Here is an 8132-nt window from a genome sequence, read left to right as displayed (position 1 = left end):
ATTTCCAACTATAGGGTTATTCCCCATGTGATCCTCCATGTTCTGAATCCATCGGTCTGTCTCCAATTGACTCATCGGTCTAGAAAATACAAGCTCATCTCCATTCATCCTCTATTGGGTCCAAGGGTTTTGGGGTGAGATGAGAGAGAGGGATGCACAAAACAAACAATGGTTCTGAAAAGACAGATTTTATCTGTGGCTGTCAGAAAAACATCAAACAAATGACAGCTCACAAACGTCGCATCTAACGTAGGTATATAACAGGGGTTTGGTCTTCTAAAGGTCAATAAATCTTCAACATCTCCAAACTCTTCAAGCCTTGTTCATGCCTCCAATGGCTTATTTCGATCATGCTTGTCCTTCTCAAGTTCTTTTGCCAGGTCATCTCTGTTGACACGAAGTCTATCATGACGTCCTTCAATATTTTTGGAGTTGCATTCCAAACTTCCGGGTTTCAACACCCTTGATATGAACCATGGTCCTACTGTCCTTCAGCTCCTGACAAATCTCTGATATCTCGAGGTTGTAGCTCCTCCAACTTGGCTACTTTCAGCTTTTGGTTCCTGAGTTCTTCACGAATGGCCTCCTTGTCAAATATGACTTCCTACAAGTCCATCTTAAACTTCTTGATGTATTACTCCAGATCCTGGTGATACACCGGCTAAGGTTAAAACTTCATCTTTTGCTGATAGGTGCTCCATCAGCCTTCTTCCATCCAATCCATTCTGAAGAAATGCATCCTTAACTCAGCACAGTGATAATAGCATCAACGGGCGATATCATCAGGGATAGCCGTGTTTCTGCCCTTGTCATTGCCATGAGCTATCTTCCATAATTGATATCTCCTGCCTTAGGGTTTTCTTGACAAAACTTTGAGGGTTTTAACTCTCCATGCTCGGTCTTTCTCCGATACACCTTGATCTCAGGTATTGACGGCTTCCTTAGTCTGCCAAGTTCCATAAGGGGTGCCTTCCTAGGTCATACAAATCTGGAAAATTCTACAGGGCCTTCAAATTCCCCTAGTCTTCGGAGTTTTCAACCATTGTAGTTTCCATCATTATAATATACAGTAAAATCCTCTTCATTCCGATGTGGTCTTAGTTGTCCGATATCTTGTACTTCTTGAAGTGGTCTCATCAGCCGAAACTTCGTGTGGTCAAAAGGGGAAAGGGGTATGGTCTCACTAAAGGGGATATTTGAATAAGCTCAGAAGAGAAGAGAGGTAAAAGATCTTTTTGAAAGGGAAAGTTATAGATAAAAATCTTTGCTATGGGTTTGCCAATTTCTAGGGTCATGTCCTACAGTCAACATGTGCTCTGATACCATCTTGTAGCGACCCAACCTCAGGCGGTTAAGTCTCTGTGCTTATGTGTCATCCCTGGATCGGTATGCTGACACACATAGTACTCGAGGATTTATAACAGAGGTAAATCACATGTAAAAGTAACGTAAATACTATTACCTCAATCCAAATAGCGGAAGTAACAAAGGTTGTGGATTCCCATCAACACCAACAGCAAAGTTGAGTGTAGAAATCGTAACCCTAACGTATCACTTACTCATCGGAAGATTCCTGCAACATGAGACGTTGCGGCCACAAAGGGTCAGTACATTGAATGTACTGGAAAATTCACACCAGAGGATAATGATGAATAATGGCTATCACTACATGCATATTTGGCTGGTGGAAAATCTCTATGGTTATAATGTTTTTGCGAAAAGCCAATTTTTCCCTACTGTAAAGGAATATATTTTATTTAACTACAAAGTTGGCTGAAAATATTGAGAAGGTTCCTCCAACTCAATCCCAAATTAACATCAATAACCCAACAAATTATTTAAGTAACGTGATGAGATCAATATGATAATCCAAGTACTAGAGACTCAAGATGTCCATAACCGGGGACACGGCTAATCATGATTAGTTTGTACACTCTGCAGAGGTTTGCGCACTTTTCCCCACAAGACTCGATCGCCTCCGTTGGATTTCTCGCACTACAGGGTGTTTGAGAAACGAGATGACCGAGACACAGTCTTTCAGAAACATTAACTCTCTACTCCGGCAGACCATACCAAACCTACAACCCACTACCTGCTGATCTGCCTCTTCAAGAGCTTCACGTAACTTACTCAACTATGCTAGAGCCCATAATAGCTTGTGGCTGCACACGGAAGTTTCTAGCATGAATAATCTTATGATCCCTTTGAGCCTGGGTGGCGGTCCATAGGAAAATCACACGGGTACTCCGGGATCTCCAAAAATACAGGCAACACTGGGTACTCCAGGTGCCTCAATCCACCCAGATGTGTATTTAAGTTGCCACCTTAAGTTGAACCATTAATTAACAATCTCATATCTGTCATGGATTTCACTCACCCAAACCACGTCTACGAGCATAGCATAGCAAATTGAGCAACGCATTGAAGTAACTCCCAAGGGTTTGAATGTAACAGGGTAATAGATTCTACCTCATCAACTACTTCCCAACCCACATGTTAATGACATCCTATTGATGCAATGTTTGAGGATTGGAACTAATGCATAAAAACTGGGTGATAAAAGGGATATGATCAAAGTGTGAACTTGCCTGCAATGTTGATGTAGATGATTCGCACTCAAAACTCTTGATAGTTCTACTCGTCACACTCCGTTCAATCTATCGTGAGCAAGCAATAGTAACCTCACATAAGCAATCACTCAGAAGATCGGGAAGAACGAAGAAGACAGTTTGGAAAACATCAAAACCAAGCTAATAACTCTTGCAATATAAAACAATTTCTAACAGTACCAAAATTATGTGAATTTGACCTTATTAGAAAGTTTAAGTCAAGAGCTTCGATTTGCAAAAAGAATCAACTAAATCGAAGTTACGAAACTCAAGTTATGTTCAAAAGAAGTTTGAATATGAATCTAAACAAAATTCGAAATTTTAAAATTTAAAAAATATGTTCGGGTTGGATTACTGGATAGAGGGGATCATAACGAAGAAGTGGGTGTTGGTTTCGTTGGATTTGGACAAATGAGTAAAAAGTTATAGCTATTTGAAAAATCAGGGTCAAGCTGTTTTATGAAAAAAAATAGCTACCGTTAAGGTCTAACGTATAAATACGTAGACTAATTAATAATCTAATTATTCTATCGTATTAGTCTAAAAATAATAAAGTACGGAAATATAAAAAGAAAAAAATAAAGAAAGATACCTTTATAAGACAGAGAAAAGACGACTTTGGAGAGAAGAGACAATTTCCAGAAGTCGTGCCGGAGAGGAGAAATATATTTTTCTTAAATGAATCTAGTCAAACCAAAATATTGATTTAACTCGAATCGGATGATTTTTGGAGGCTCTATGGGTCTATATTTATTGGTGGAAAAGAGGCTTAGAGATCAAAGTCTAGGCAATGTGGGACTAAACGTAGACGAAAATATACGAAACAGAGATGAAAAGAGGCGGATGGGCCTAAAGGACTTCGGCCGGCCGCGCGCACGCTGCGGCTGCAGTTTTTTTTTAAACAAAATTCGGCCTAAAAAAATGAAACGACTGGCTGGGCCTGGCCCATTAAGAGAGAAAAAAACAATGGGATGCCAGAAGCTACTATATTGCGCATGTAGGCGATAAATAAATATGGGCTGCATGTACAGTTTTTTTAAATAGAAATAGAGGGAAAACCGAATAGCAAAAAAAATGAAAACTTTATATAGGCATATTATATATAGAAAATTTCAGAAAAAGATTTTCTACGACATGAAAATTTTTCTAGCATTAAATAAAATACACACAAATTCTAATAATTCCAACAGTGCTCCTGCTCTAATAAGATCCAACAAAAATCATTTTAAAAATACCAAAATGAAATCAAATTTATTTCTCTCCAATTTTCTGTTGTAGGGAATCATGTTACCCTATTTTCCATGTATTTTATTTTTGGAGAAAAATGATTTGAGTAAAATCCAAATAACTCCAAATTGAAAAATAATTCCAAAAAGACTTTGAATTCGATCCTTTGAAACTCCCAACTAATATTTCATATAATTTGAAGAAGTCATTTTATCTTCTCTCATGAAAATCATTGAGCTGCATGAAGTTTATGAATTGAAATATTTCCAAATGAAATTCAATTATTTTCAAATACCCTTTCATTTAATTTAAATTGAAGAAGTCATATCATCTTCGCTCAAGGGTTTTGTATTTGAAAAGAATTTGAATTCATGGAGATCAGAAAGCAAATATGAAAGTTTGGGAAAGTTCTTTTATTCCCTCTCATTTAACTTTCAAAAAGTTTCGAATTTACTCACTTTCAGACAATCAATCAAACAATCAATCAAATCTATCTATTTATTATAACATTCCAAAATTTAGGACTTTGGGATGTTACAATATATATATGGCCTTTCTCTTTTTTTATAATTCCTCACTTGGGACAATGCTCTAGAAAAATGATGATCATCGCACTTCTATTTATTTACAACTCAATGATTACAATTCGATAATAGAACAAAAGATGACTCTATATGAATGCCTCCGGCGGTGTACCGGGATATGCAATGGACCAAGAGTGACATGTATGAAAGAATTATGAACAGTGGCTTTGCCACAAATACTATGTCAACTACATGATCATGCTAAGCAATATGACAATAATGAATGTGTCATGATAAACGGAATGGTGGAAAGTTGCATGGCAATATATTTTGTAATGGCTATGGAAATGCCATAATAGGTAGGTATGATGGCTGTTTTAAGGAAGATATAAGGAGGTTTATGTGTGAAAGAGCGTATCATATCACGGGTTTTGGATGCACCGGCGAAATTTGCGCCAACTCTCAATGTGAGAAAGGGCAATGCACGGTACCGAAGAGGCTAGCAAGGATGGAAGGGTGAGAGTGCGTATAATCCATGGACTCAACATTAGTCATAAAGAACTCACATACTTATTGCAAAAATCTACAAGTCATCAAAAACCTCGGCACTACGCGCATGCTCCTAGGGGGATAGATTGGTAGGAAAAGACCATCGCTCATCCCCGACCGCCACTCATAAGGAGGACAATCAAATAACACCCCATGTTTCAAATTTGTTACATAATGTTTACCATACGTGCATGCTACGGGGCTTGCAAACTTCAACACAAGCATTTCTCAATTTCACAACTACTCAACTACCACGACTTTGATATTATTACCTCCATATCTCAAAACAATCATCAAGCATCAAACTTCTCTTAGTATTCAAAACACTCATAAGAAAATTTTACTAATCTTGAATACCTAGCATATTAGGATTTTAAGCAAATTACCATGCTATTTAAGACTCTCAAAATAATCTAAGTGAAGCATGAGAGATCAATAGTTTCTATAAAACAAATCCACCACCGTGCTCTAAAAGATATAAGTGAAGTACTAGAGCAAAACTATATAACTCAAAAGATATAAGCGAAGCACATAGAGTATTCTAACAAATTCCAAATTATGTATGGCTCTCTCAAAAGGTGTGTACAGAAAGGATGGTTGTGGTAAACTAAAAATTAAAGAATCAAATCATACAAGACGCTCCAAGCAAAACACATATCATGTGGTGAATAAAAATATAGCTCCAAATAAAGTTACCGATATAAGTAGACGAAAGAGGGGATGCCTTCCGGGGCATCCCCAAGCTTTGGCTTTTAGGGATCCTTAGATTATCTTGAGGGTGCCATGGGCATCCCCAAGCTTAGGCTCTTTCCACTCCTTGTTCCATAATCCATCAAATCTTTACCCAAAACTTGAAAACTTCACAACACAAAACTCAAAGTAGAAAATCTCGTGAGCTCCGTTAGCGAAAGAAAACAAAAGACCACTTCAAGGTACTGTAATGAACTCATTCTTTATTTATATTGGTGTTAAAACTACTGTATTCCAACTTATCTATGTTTTATAAACTATTTTACTAGCCATAGATTCATCAAAATAAGCAAACAACACATGAAAAACAGAATCTGTCAAAAATAGAACAGGCTGTAGTAATCTGTAGCTAGCGCAAGATCTGGAACCCCAAAAATTCTAAAATAAATTTTTGGACGTTAGGAGTTTATCTATTAATCATCTTAAAAAATAATTAACTAAATATCACTTTCCAAATCAAAATGGCAGCAGTTCTCTTGAGCTAAAGCTTCTGTTTTTTACAGCAAGTGTAACAAGACTTTCCCCAAGTCTTCCCAACGGTTCTACTTGGCACAAACACTAATTAAACACAAAAAGACACAACCTAAACATTGGCTAGATAAATTATTTATTACTAAACAGGAGCAAAAAGCAAGGAATAAAAATAAAATTGGGTTGCCTCCCAACAAGCGCTATCGTTTAACGCCCCTAGCTAGGCATAACAAGTAAGGATAGATCTAGGTATTGCCATATTTGGTAGGAAATTCTTCAATGAGGCATCTACCATCTTTAGGAATTTCTTTCTATTTATTGATTATCAAACTTTTAGGCACAAGATCGAGAAAATCATTTGTAACAAATGGTTCCTTCATGATAGCAAAAAGATTGGGATGAATACTTATAGATTTGAGATCCGCAGTTTCCTTACTAGAGGATTCACCCTTATTTTTAGGAACATACATAATCTTGGCAATTTTAGTGGGAGGACTTGGAGTATTCTTTACGGAAGAAAAAGTGATTCCCAAGTTGGTAATAATATCCTCAAGTTTATCGATTCTAGTGTAATCGTGATTTATTTTCTCATTAACTATGGGTTCCTTCTCTTTAATATTTTTCAAAGTGACTCCTACTTTAGATCCATATTGAGAGATTCGGTTGTGGATCTTTTTATCCATATTTTCAATTAACTCTACAGTGGCAACCTTATTTTCAATAATTTCAAGTCTTTGCATTACATGCTCCAAAGTTAATACAGTTCCATTAACCAAAAGAGGGGGTGAGCCAAACAAATCTATCATAGCATTATAAGAATCAAAAGTATGGCTACCCAAGAAGTTCCCTCCAGTAATAGTATCAAGGACATATCTGTGCCAAGGAGTAATGCCTACATAAAAATTGCGAAGAAGAACGGAAGTAGATTGCTTCCTGGTAGATCTATTTTGAGCATTGCAAATTCTATACCAAGCGTCTTTTAGATTTTACCCCTCCGTTTGCTTAAAATTTAGAATTTCATTCTCGAGAGACAACGGAGAAGATAAGGGGCTAGCCACAACGACAAGCAATCAAACTAACACACAAGCAAAAAAAAGCAAGCGGGCAAAAAGAGGCAAATAGAGAAAGAGAGGGAGGATAGAGAGAGAGGGCGAATAAAACGACAAGGGTGAAGTGGGGGAGAGGAAAACGAGAGGCAAATGGCAAATAATGTAATGCGGGAGATAAGGGTATGTGATGGGTACTTGGTATATTGACTTTTGTGTAGACCTCCCCGGCAACGGCGCCAGAAATCCTTCTTGCTGCCTCTTGAGCACTGCGTTGGTTTTCCCCGAAGAGGAAGGGATGATGCAGCAAAGTAGCGTAAGTATTTCCCTCAGTTTTTGAGAACCAAGGTATCAATCCAGTAGGAGGCTACACGCGAGTCCCTCGCACCTTCACAAAACAAATAAATCCTCGCAACCAACGCGATAAGGGGTTATCAATCCCTACACGGCGACTTACGAGAGTGAGAACTGATGGATATGATAAGATAATATTTTCGGTATTTTTGTGATAAAGATGCAAAGCAAAGTAAAAAAGAAAAGGAAATAACTAAGTATTGGGAGATTAATATGGTGAAGATAGACCCGGGGGCCATAGGTTTCACTAGTGGCTTCTCTCGAGAGCATAAGTATTCTACGATGGGTGAACAAATTACTATTGAGCAATTGACAGAATTGAGCATAGTTATGAGAATATCTAGGTATGATCATGTATATAGGCATCACGTCCGAGACAAGTAGACCGACTCCTGCCTGCATCTACTACTATTACTCCACTCATCGACCTCTATCCAGCATGCATCTAGAGTATTAAGTTAATGAAAACAGAGTGACGCCTTAAGCAAGATGACATGATGTAGAGGGATAAACTCATGCAATATGATGAAAACCCCATCTTGTTATCCTCGATGGCAACAATACAATACGTGCCTTGCTGCCCCTACTATCACTGGGAAAGG

Source organism: Triticum aestivum, chromosome 5A, assembly GCF_018294505.1.
Source record: "Triticum aestivum cultivar Chinese Spring chromosome 5A, IWGSC CS RefSeq v2.1, whole genome shotgun sequence".
In the NCBI taxonomy this organism is placed as follows: domain Eukaryota; kingdom Viridiplantae; phylum Streptophyta; class Magnoliopsida; order Poales; family Poaceae; genus Triticum; species Triticum aestivum.
The sequence above is the reverse complement of the archived record's forward strand: the minus strand, read 5'-3'. Positions refer to the sequence as shown.